Below are 13,148 nucleotides of genomic sequence, written 5' to 3' on the forward strand. Positions count from 1 at the left end.
TTTTGGCGCCTATTGTGGAAGTTAGCATTTTTGGAGGAATTTCATAAGTTTGGGTTGAAGTGCATTTTAGTGTTATCAATGTCCGTTTGGGAGTCCGAGTCTGGGAATAGCTCCGTATGGTGATTCTGATATTGGAAGCGCGATCATAAGTGAATTTGGAAGTCCGTAGGTCATTTTGGAGTCATTTGGCTAAAGATAGAAATTTGAAGGTTTTTGAGAAATTTAATCGGAAGTGGACTTTTTGATATCGGGGTCGGAATCCAATTCCGAAAGTTGGAGTAGGTACGTAATATCAAAGATGATTTGTGTGCAAAATTTGAGGTCAATCGGACGTGATTTGATACGTTTCGTCATCAAATGTAGAAGTTTGAAATTCTAAAGTTCCTCAAGCTTGGATTGGGGGTCGATTCATGATTTTAGCGTTGTTTGATATGATTTGAGGCCTCGAGCAAGTCTGTAATGGGTTTGGGAATAGTTGGTATGATTGGTTGGGGTTCCGAGGGCCTCGGGTGGATTTCGGATGGTTAACGGATCAATTTTGGAAATTGGAAGAGGAAGTGCAGCAGTTGTCTTCTGGTGTAACCGCACCTGCGAGGCTTGGGCCGCAGGTGCAGAGCGGAAAAAGTGACCAGGAGAGCAGCAAATGCGATTTTGGGCTAGAAGTGTAAGGTCCACATATGCGGTCATCTCACTACAGAAGCGGGACCGCACCTGCGGGAGTCGAGGCACAGAAGCGGAAAGGGGAGCCTAGAGAGAAACCGCAGGAGCGGTACAGGGGCCGCACCTCCGGAAACGTAGAAGCGGTTGTGTGACCGCATGTGCGGAATTACTGGCAGCAGTAAGGTTCTTTAAAAATCGGGGGTCTTGGCCATTTCCCTCCATTTTACTCTTGTTTGGGCCATTTTTGGAGAGCTTTAAGAGAGGGATTTCATCATCAAACATGAGGTAAGTTAATTTCACCCCTTGTGAGTTAAATACATGGTTTTGTTAGGGATTTGAACATGAAAATTGGTAGAAAATTATGGTTGGGGGAAAACCTAGAAAATTAATATTTTTGGATTTCGACCACGAAATTAGAAGAAAATCATATATTTGAGTTCGTAAGTTCATGGGTAAACTTTATCTTCGAGAAATTTCGGAATCCAGGCATGTGGGCTCGAGGGCAATTTTGTCAACTTTTTGAACGGGGTTAAGAATTGTTATAAATTATATTATAATGAGAAATTAAACATATATTAATGGATTTGCATAACTATTGGCTAGTTTTGAAGCATTTAACATCGAATCGAGTCTTTGAAAGGGTGTGGAATGCCGGTTATGGATCTTCAAAGCGAGGTGAATCTCCTTTCTAACCTTGTAAGAGGGAATTGTCCCCATAGGCGATATAATTGGTTATGTGCTCCTATTTGTGGGGTCTACATACGCACAAGGGGACGAGAGTCCGTGCGTAGCTACTATTATGTGTAAGTCCGGGTAGTCTAGGACCCAAAAGCATGCTATACTTGGAATATCTGTAAACTTGTTGGCAGTTGAATTGCTTAAATCTTATCGAATTGGTAAATGAATTTCTAAAAGGATTAAACTTCATTTTCTTAAATCACTAAAAGAGAATTGGCCTTTATTTGGATAAACGTTCTTTGATAAATTATTAATTTGCTGTTTGAGCATGTATTTCTAGGGGTAATTGTGTCGCATGTATGATTCCTGAGCAGGGTGTTTGTTTATTTATGTTGACCGCGTTACATGTATGATTCACGAGCAGAGTAATAGATACATCTATGGTTCGCGTCGTTCGACCCTCGGCAGTGCACATTTTACATTTATGTTGGATCGGGCCGTACGACCTCGGCATGATATGCGTATGCTTGTATTGTTTGCCTGAGATTTATAAATGTTGATAATTGCCTTTCCTGGCCGGAGATGAATTGATAAAAGATGATGAAAAGTAAATCTTTGGAATTCATTATTATTTGAGAAGTTGTTTACCTATTATCCGGGTTTATGAGTTTATAATTGCTTTATAAAAATTCATGATCTCCTCCCATTTTTTTACAACTATTATTATTGGACCACTAGTAAGTGTTGAAGTTAACCTCTCGTCTCTACTTCTTCGAGATTAGATGGGATACTCATTGGGTACACGTTGTTTTCGTACCCATACTATACTTGTTGTGCATTTTGTTGCACATGTTTATGTGCATGCAATCTCTAGTGGCCTAGTGTGTGTAGCAGCATGGTTGATACAGAGACTTAGGTGAGCTGCACTTCTCGAGACGACTCGCAACCAACAGAGTCTCTTTCAGATTATTGTATTTACTTTCTGTCCAATAATGTATTCCGAACGATTATTGTATTACATTATTTTCCTAGAAATTGCTCATGTACTTGTGACACCGGGTTCTGGGATGATTATGGTGTATCTTGTATTAACTTTTTAACATTCATATTCGATTTGAAATGATTATCATTTACTAGTGAAAATGAAAGAAAATCATAGTTTTTAAAATTATTAAAACGAGAATTAAATTAAATATTTTGGTTGGCTTGCCTGACAGCGGTGTCCGGTGCCATCACAACTCTTATTTTGGGTCGTGACAACATGGTATTAGAGCACTAGATTTAGGTCTCACAAGTCTTGAGCGAGTCTAGTAGAGTCTTGCGGATCGGTATAGAGACGTCTGTACTTATCTTCGAGAGGCTACAGGGCTGTTAGGAGCACTTCCCTTCTTGATTCCTCATCGTGCGATTTGATTCCTTGGGGCTTATGCCCTTGTTTCCTTCCTACTCAATCTTACGTGATGCAAACCGCTTGTTATAAATCGAGAATTGAAGAATTGTAATGGTACTACAGATGTGGTGTGGGATATTTCTCCCGGTATAGTTGGTTAGGCTATTGTCGCCGCCTTGCGAAATGATTTTTCTATCGTTTCGGCTCGATAGTTGTGCTTCTAAGAGCTTGGAGGCTATTCACAGGTTGCTATGATGCTCACGAATGGTTATCGCACCGTATTGGCTTGATGGAAGGATACTTGCCTATGTGTTGGTGCGGTGAATGATTTGAAAGGAAGTTTACTCAGTGCACGATTCAGAGATATGATATTTCATTTCCAGTAGAGGAAAAACAATTGGCCTTTGAATGTCCAGGTTTGGGGTGATGGAGTATCGAGACTTGGTATTTTCGAGCATGGTGGAATTTTCATCCGTGGCATGGTTTCGTCGTCCTTGATTGAATATGTTGAGTTCGCCAGTGTTATGGTTTTCTTCAATTTGCCTTTGGGGCAGTATATTGTGAAATAGTAATAAAGAGGCGACTGTCAGAGATCGCGATATGTGGTGGTTCAGGATTGAATCGGTATATCTAGTGTTGATGTCCCAAGAAAGATGACCTAGGGGAGATTTAAAGTTAGTAGTGGTTCGTGGGTTCAAGCGCTACGAAGATGGATTTTATTTAAGGCAACAGCTGAGTAGCAAAGGATGAGGAAGGACACGTGTGGAGTGTCAGGCGGTGGTTAAAACTTCTAGAAGGCCAGGTATAAGAAGCAAAGGTTGAGTAGTCAATTAAAGGGGTGAGTTCCGCCAAAGTGGGAGAGTGCGGTACGATGAATACGCACCTTAAAGAGAGTTTGGAATGATTTGGGAATTTTAGTGATTGGCGATCGGGATCTACGCATTTAAATTGAAGTATGGGCTATTATGTGGCATGAGATTTGATATAATGGAAAGGAGCTGCTTGAAATGAAGAAGGATACAACATAACTTTCAATTGGAAGGATGTTGTCGCACATTTAATTGATGTCCACGAGGGGTGAATGGACTTGTGCAGCTAGGGAGTGAGCTCGGAGTCAGGATAGGTTATTGATGTCGTAGTGATTGTACCCCGTGTAGCAGCGTTGGAGGATGTCGAAAAGTGATTTCCACAGGTGGGTTATCTCTAGTGAGCAAATCGGCGGTCACATGGTTGGCGAAGCTTCTGCGAAGAATTCTATTAGTTATAAAGCAAAGAGATCGGTCATGCGAATGTGGTTGATGATTCAGAGTATAAAAAGGGGTTTTACAAAAAGATTCCGAGACTTATGGAGGTTGATTGCGTAAGGTTATGTCAATAAGAGATAAAGAATCCCTGTGAATTCCAGAGTTGTGTAATAGTGGCTTCAAGCTAAGTGGGAGAGTCCCACCGCCTATGATTGGGTTGCATGGTTAACTTCTTGTGAGGTTTCTGGTTATTAGCATATTGATGGGCTATTTCAGCTATGGGAAAAGAACATAAGTGGTAATTAGAGGAAAAGAATTGTTAAAGGTGTGCTATGGTTGGCCTTATTGGCTCATGTTCAGACTTGGGGAAGGATTCATGATTTATGCCTTGTATAGATGCGGGTTTCAAGGGAAGTGATTCTGCCGGGTGCTTCGTCGAGAGGGTATTCATGTGCTAGAAGATTCATGGAGTTGATTATATTCGGGCCAAGTTAGAGCGGGTGGCTCTCAACAATGGTTCTAGTGGATTCATAGAGATAAAAGTGTGGTGCCTAATGATTTCGAGCCTATAGGTACGGTTAAGAATCAAGATTTGTAGCAGCTTATGAGAAGAGGCCCAGAATGTTCTATGATGTTTTAACTTGCAGTGTAGCATTTGGGAGGTATGAAATGGTTTGTGAGATTTGAGACAGCATGGTCTCATGATTCAAGGTCACTCGGGAATAGTGTGAATGGAGTGTGTTATGTGTCGAATGGAGTTATTTCTAAGGCAACCAAGGATAAATTGGAAGAAGATAGATTGGTTAGCCATAGTTGAATTGGCATATTGGTGGTAGTGATCAGTTCCTTCAGTGTGATCAAGTTATGCAAGTGATTTGTGACGATACGTGTGAGGCTTGTCAATCACCGTAATCGATGTTATTCAGAAGTATTCTACTATTATGGCCTGTTATGTGTAGGCGGATCCCGGAAGGGCTATGGTGGCTTAGAACACTACTTAGAGATTTTCATATTCTATGGTTATGAGAATTCACGTGTGTGTTTCTATGGTTATCCTGAAATAACCTAAGTGAAAAGTTTCTATATGATAAAGTATTAATCTATTAGTGGTTCCGAAGTTATGATGAAGATCGTGATCTATCATATATTGGCATATTGCATGCAGGGAATGGTGTGGAATTTGAAGTGAGGATCAAGGTTGTAGTTTGGTGTTGACAAGGATGTCACGAGCTCAGATGAGCATGAAAAGAGTCTCAATGTTTAAAGTAAGTTGGTATTGTCTTCATAAAACCTGAGATCGGTGTTTTGTGAAAGAGGCTTTGCATCCTGGTTAAGGATTCTTAATCGCTCTTCAGCGTTAGTACGGCCGGTGGTGTGGATGCACAAGCTGTTATCTTTTACGGAAGGTTGTGGGAGCGTGCCCCACAGGAAGGTTGTATAAGTGTGGCATGTAGTCACTTGATTGATTGAAGAGTTAAACCAAGTATGAAGATTGTAGTGATGTCGTTAAATCGAGAATTGATGCCTGGAGGGCACTCGGTTTATTGGGTTGTTGACAGTGGAGGATTATACCGGTCATGATGGTAGTTCTTGTGTGTTATGAGAAAAAGGGGAGTTATTATGGACCTTTGAAAGGTTATTAGCCTTGTTCAGTGTGATCAGAATCAACTTGAGGTCTGTGGATAGATCTAAATGTGAATATGGGCTCTATATCAGGCCAGATGTGTTTATTTCAGCAATGCGCTCCTTATGGAAGAGTAGTCGGGGTATTTCGTCGTCAGCTATTTCATATAATGATATATCGTGCCGTATGGGTTGTGAGACAGCTTGGTGAATTTCTTATGTGTTAAGGTTCTGCGCAGAGATGATGTTATATGAGCAGGATGGCTCTCGAGATTCAGATCGTATATCGCACCTCAGTTGTGCTTGAGTTTTGTAGCCTATAGCACTATATGTCTCCCCAGGGATGGAATTATGCGCTTAGCGTGCTTGTGACCGATATTCGGTATTTTGTTGTAATGAGCAATCTAGCTCGGTGTGTATCTCCTTATGTGAATATTATGTGTTGATCGGGTGGCACGCCGCCATGGGTATGTTGTTTGGATCGGGTTGCGCGCCGCAACAGCTTGATGTTGAGTACAGTTCCCCATATATGTTTTTATGTGTTTTATTTCCTATTTTTCTAAGGAAAACTCATATTAGCTGTGTGCCCGTGTCGCAGGTATGATTGCAAGCTGGGTGTTTGTTTAATTATGTTGAACGTGTCGCATGATTCGCGAGCAGGGCAATTGGATTTCCTTTTCAGAGTTCGTTTTCCTTTGTATCACGTTCGAATTGGTAGCCTATTGGCACATTGTGGCATCATATGAGACTTTTGATCATGTCTGGGATGGATTATTGCCTGAGCAGTTCGTACTGGGTGATACGAGATCATTGGATTTAGGATCAGTGCAATCTGATTATATGAAGTATATTAAGGAGCTAAGACCATTATTTGGTTCATAATGAGGTGATGGTTCTTGTCAGGAGTATAGACCCAATGATTTATTTATTCAGTAGTTGGTTATAAATTTCTACATATCTCTTCCATCGTGGTGGTATTGTAAGAGTTAGAGCAAGACCTATGTATGTCATGAGGTGCAATAGGAGCATCAGAGTCATGGAATTTCGACTAAATTGATCAGAGAATGTTATTGTGGTCTTGTGAGTAAAATGGTGCAAGGTGTGAATTTAGCTAAGGTATGCAATCATGTTTTGGTGCTGCGTGTAGTTATTGATTTGGTGAGCGTATGTTGGAATAGGCCTGTCAGAGAATTATGGATGTTGGAATTGGGCTCTAAGGCTTATTTGCTTGAATAAAAGGGAATATCTTCAGAATTGATCGGGCTAATGGGCTCAACTGAGTGGTGGTCGCACGGGTAGGTGCACGGGGTGTTAAACAGTGATTTCAGACTACTTCAATGTAGTTCTCAGCACGTTTGAGGACGAACGTATGTTTAAGTGGGAGAGAATGTAGCGATCCGACCGGTCGTTTTGAGTTCTAGCATGTCGTTCAGCAGTTTGAGGCCATGAACAGCTTCACTTAAGTTATTATGACTTGTGCGCACGGGCAGAATGGAATTCCGGGATGTTTGGAGTTTATTTGGAAAGAGAATTCTCATTTTGGAAGCTTTAAGTTGAAAGAATTTACTAAGGTTGGATTTTTGAGTAAATGACCTTCGAATCGGGATTCGAAGGTTCCAGCAGGTTCGTATGATGATAGGTTCGTATGATGATTTTGGGCTTGGGCGTATGTCCGCACCGGGTTTTGGAGGACCCAGGAATGTTTTGGCACCTATTGTGGAAATTAGCATTTTTTGAGGAATTTCATAAGTTTGGATTGAAGTGCATTTTAGTGTTATCAATGTCCGTTTGGGAGTCCGAGTCTGAGAATAGCTCCGTATGGTGATTCTAGAATTGGGAGCGCGATCGGAAGTGAATTCGGAGGTCCGTAGGTCATTTTGGAGTCATTTGGCTAAAGATAGAAATTTGAAGGTTTTTGAGAAGTTTGACCGAAAGTGGACTTTTTGATATCGGGGTCGAAATCCAATTTCAGAAGTTGGAGTAGGTCCGTAATGTCAAATATGAAGTGTGTGCAAAATTTGAGGTCAATTGGACATGATTTGATAGGTTTCGTCATCGAATGTAGAAGTTTGAAATTCTAAAGTTCCTTAAGCTTGGATTGGGGGTCGATTCATGATTTTAGCTTTGTTTGATATGATTTGAGGCCTCGAGCAAGTCCGTAATGTGTTTTGGGATTGGTTGGTATGATTGGTTGGGGTTCCGGGGCCTCGGGTGGATTTCGGATGGTTAATGGATCAATTTTGGAAATTGGAAGAGGAAGTGCAGCAGCTGTCTTCTGGTGTAACCGCACCTGCGAGGCTTGGGCCACAGGTGTGGAGCCGTAGAAGCGGCCAGGAGAGCCGCATATGCGATTTTGGGATGGAAGTGTAAGGACCGCAGATATGGTCATCTAACCGCAGAAGCGGGACCGCACCTGCGAGAGTCGAGGCACAGAAGCGAAAAGGCGAGCCCAGAGAGAAACCGCATGAGCGGTAGAGGGGCCGCACTTGCGGAACCGCAGAAGCGGTCGTGTGGCTGCAGGTGCGGAATTGCTGGAAGCAGTAAGGTTCTTTAAAAATTGGGGGTCTGGGCCATTTTCCTCCATTTTACTCTTGTTTGGGCGATTTTTGGAGAGCTTCAAGAGAGGGATTTCATCATCAAACATGAGGTAAGTTAATTTCACCCCTTGTGAGTTAAATACATGGTTTTGTTAGGGATTTGAGCATGAAAATTGATAAAAACTTGGGGTTGACGGAAAACCTAGAAAATTGATGTTCTTGGATTTTGACCACGATTTTGGGTATGAAATTAGGATAAAATCATATATTTGAGTTCGTGAGTTCATGGGTAAACTTTATCTTCGAGAAATTTCAAAATCCGGGCATGTGGGCTTGATGGCAATTTTGTCAACGTTTCGATCGGGGTTAGGAATTGTTATAAATTAGATTATAATGAGAAATTGAACATATATTAATAGATTTGCATAACTATTGGCTAGTGTTGGAGAATTTGGCATCGTATCGAGTCTTTGGAAGGGCGTGGAATGCCGGTTATGGATCTTCGGAGTGAGGTGGGTCTCCTTTCTAACCTTGTAAGAGGGAATTGTCCCCATAGGTGATATAATTGGTTATGTGCTCCTATTTGTAGGGGCTACGTACGCACGAGGTGACGAGAGTCCATGCGTAGCTACTATTATGTGTAAGTCCGGGTAGTCTAGGACCCAAAAGCATGCTATACTTGGAATATCTGTAATCTTGTTGGCAGTTGAATTGCTTAAATCTTATCGAATTGGTAAATGAATTTCTAAAAGGATTAAACTTCATTTTCTTAAATCTCTAAAAGAGAATTGGCTTTTATTTGGATAAACGTTCCCTCGATAAATTATTAATTTGTTGTTTTAGCATGTATTTCTATATGTACCTGCGTCGCATGTATGATTCGCGAGAAGGGTGTTTGTTTATTTATGTTGATCACATCACATGTATGATTCACGAGCGGGGTAATAGATGCATCTATGGTTCACGCCGTTCGACCCTTGGCAGTGCACATTTTACATTTATGTTGGATCGGGCCGTTCGACCTCGGCATGATATGTGCATGCTTGTATTCTTTGCCTGAGATTTATAAATGTTGATAATTGCCTTTCCTGGACGGAGATGAATTGATGAAAGATGATGAAAAGTAAATCTTTGGAATCCATTATTATTTGAGAAGTTGTTTACCTATTATCCGGCTTTATGAGTTTATAATTGCTTTATAAAAATACATGATCTCCTCCCATTTTTTTTACAAATATTATTATTGGACCACTAGTAAGTGTCGAAATCGACCTCTTTTCTCTACTTCTTCGAGATTAGACGGGATACTCATTGGGTACACGTTGTTTTCGTGCTCATACTACACTTGCTGTGCATTTTTGTTGCATAGGTTCATATGTGGCTAGTGGCTTAGTGGCATAGCGGCATGGTTGATACGGAGACTTAGGTGAGTTGCATTTATCGAGACGTCTGTAGCCAGCAGAGTCTCCTTTAGAGTATTGTACTGTATTTTCATGTCCAATATTGTATTCTGGACGGTTGTTTTATTACATTATTTTCTTAGAAATTGCTCATGTACTTGTGACACCGGATTTTAGAATGATTATGGGGTATCTTGTATTAACTTCTTAACATTCATATTCGATTTGAAATTCTTATCTTTTACTAGTGAAATTGAAGGAAAATTATAGTTTTCAAAATTATTAAAACGAGAATTAAATTAAGTATTTTGGTTGGCTTGCCTGATAGAGGTGTCCGGCGCTATCACGACTCTTAGTGGATTTTGGGTCGTGACACTTTTGGATATGACATGCATATTTTGGTATGCCCGGCACCAATAATGACATTAATATTTTAGAGTCATCACATTTATTTTCCTATCTTGCTGCAGGTATTACTCCTCCCGCCCATTATGTTATTCAATGAATGTATATGATATGAGTTATTATTTAGCTGTCGGTATATATCTAAAATGGTCAACCCTTGTGCAAACTATTTTTCACCCACGCTTGCCACAGAAGAAATATTTTGCGATGACACAAGAATCATGTCGAAAAGATGTTGAACGTGCATTCGGGATTTTACAAGCTTGTTTTGCAATTGTTGCAGGACCATCATATTTTGAACAAAAGAAGTGATACATGATATAATAACTACATGTATTATATTGCACAACATGATAATCGAGGATGAACATGATCTTGATGCACCAATTCAAGATGATTGGGAATGTCCACCTCCAACAGTGGAAATGGTAGTAGATGAAAATCACCAATTTGAACAATTTTCAGCTCGACACAAAAGAATTAAGGACAAAGATGATCATTTTGCACTACGTAATGCATTAATAGATTCTAGTCGCTCAGGGGTCTATTCGCGTTGGAAGGATTTTTTGGAGTATTGATTCATGCTTTTTTAGGCAAGTAATATATCTAAAATTAGTTTAAGGGTAATTATCCATGTGGACTATGATAATTGAGATGTTTTGGGGATGACACACATGCTAGGTGATGGACATATGTGTGTATGCTGGGGTATTTATGATCCGGGTAGACCTTAGACTACTATACGACTTTTTTATTTTCATGCCTCGTTATATCCTTGTTTTCTCTATTTGTATGATCATTTGAGCTTTGATTCTTGTTAAAAATCATGTCAAGGCTATGTACTTATTTGTTTGAGACATGATAGGGCAGTTCTTTTTGTTTTGATGTTTGCCTTAATTATAGTCATATTCTGAATCATAATTCGCCATCCGCATGTTATATCTCAATCTCTGTATATTATTTGTATGTCATATCACATGCTGTTGTTGCCTTCTATATGTGATACCGCTTTGTCTAAGTTCCATGAGTTGTGAGCCATTGAGACTTGAGTGGTTGATGACTTATGTGGGCCATAGAGCCATTTTGTGAATTTATATTGGATCAAATTTTACACCGCAACTGATTGATATATGGATCGGGTTGCACGCTGCAATGATTATATTGATTGTTGATTAGCACTTAGGCAAGGATCCGCGCCCCTCCGGAGTTTGATACAATAGTGAGCGCAGACACAGAGTTATACATGTGACTTGGTTAGGGCCGTTTGTGCCAGGCACCCGTACAATGATAAGTGTGATTGTGTGTGTGATGGTGAGGATCACTTGTGCCAGGCACCATGAGTGTGCTGAGCGTGAGTGTACTTGATGATTTCACTGTGATGTTATTTACTTGACATGTATACGTGACATGTAGGCATAAAGATGTATTTTTCTCATGCTAGGTGGTGAACAAAATGTCTTATCTGTTATTGAAAGTTTGGAAAATCACAGTTTCCTTGATAAACTCATATTCTAGCTGGTGAACAAAATGTCTTATCTGTTGTTGAAAGTTTGAAAAATCACAATTTCCTTGATATTCTCATATTTTACAAATTTCGATGAAAGATCAGGCTTTGACTGTTACACTTAAAAAGCATGTCTGATTTTTTCGTAATTGTGAACAAGCTGAACATAATATCTTTTGAGTTATTTTCTTTTACTGTCTTTATTATATTATGAATTATTATTGATTATTGGTGTTAGACACTGACTTTCTTCCTATCTCGTCACTACTTTCAGCCCGAGGTTAAGTTTGTTACTTATTGAGTACATGTGGACGATTGTATTCATACTACACTCTATACTTAATGTGCAGATCCTGGTACTTTCGGGCTTGGTGATTGCTAGAGTTCACACCGGTACCAACTTGTAGAGACTACGAGGTAGCTCCTATGTCATTCGCATACCTTGAAGTTATCTTTTGTTTATTTCTGTTATCACTGTTCTATCGTCAGACGGTTTGTATTGAGGATTTGACTAGGTATTTTGAGATTCTGCGGTACTCATGTATTCGTTAACACCATATCATTAGGATGGTTGTAGCTGCGATATTGTTGCTATTTTAAGATATTTATGATTCTTCCATTGTTAAGATTATTAAACTTCTGTTAATTGAATTTATTGTTATTGTATAATGGTTGGCTTACCTAGCAAGCAGTGTTAGGCACTATCATGGTTTCGGTGGGAGTTTGAGTCGTAACACTGTATGCGGCGAAATCAGAAGACTTGATTTCTTACTGTCGAGACATTTTGGAAGTATGCCCCAGGGCCCCGAGGGTAGGAGGTAGCGACCGAATTCCCTACCTCGGGACTCGTCGAAGCCCGACTCGGGGAAAACGAAGAACGAAGCTAGGACAAAGGGGGAAGCCCTCTAGGTACATGGCTACGTCTGACAGGCTCGGCCTATCCAGAGCCTATAATGAAACATCATGTCAAGCCATCCCATCCCCGTACTTTGTAATTAACCCCCACATACTTGTAGCCGAGTCTCCCCTCCTACATAAAGGGGACTCGCCCCACCTTGTAAGCGGATGACATTGCTCCATTTCACCACAAGTGCAATAATGTCTCTCTCTCTCTCTCTCTCTCTCTCTCTCTCTCTCTCTTCTCTTCAAATTTGTTTATTCTCACTTGCCCGAGGCCTCCTTAACATTTATCATTTTCTTATTTGTTCTTCACCATATCGTCCAATATTGGCAATATAGAGCCTCGCTTAATCATATCTCTGCCTGTTATCTCGCTTCCGATTGCCCGAGTAGCTCAAACCCGGTTCGATCCTTGGCCCCGAGGTCCCCATCGATCGGCCTTACATCCGGGCAACATGCCCCTTTGGTTTGATTACTGCCTCATTTTAGCTCACATTTTATCATTACACTTCACGTTCTTAGCATTAACTGCTTTAACAACTAGCTCGGGAATAGATCACGTATTTTTAGAATCCCATTTACAAATTTAGTTGTTGTTACCATTTTCACGGTATACAGTTTGGCGCCCACTGTGGGGCTAAAAATAATAGTGATTATTTTCTTGCTGGTTTCGTCACACAAATACATATTATCTTTCACACTTTTTCTTGTTCAAGATCCTTTGATTTTAGGCCAAAATGTCCATCTCGGTAAACGGAGTTGAGAATGGCAACCGAGAAAATCAGGGGGGAAAATGAAGTGGCTATC

This window comes from Nicotiana tabacum, chromosome 6 (genome assembly GCF_000715075.1).
Source record: "Nicotiana tabacum cultivar K326 chromosome 6, ASM71507v2, whole genome shotgun sequence".
NCBI lineage: Eukaryota > Viridiplantae > Streptophyta > Magnoliopsida > Solanales > Solanaceae > Nicotiana > Nicotiana tabacum.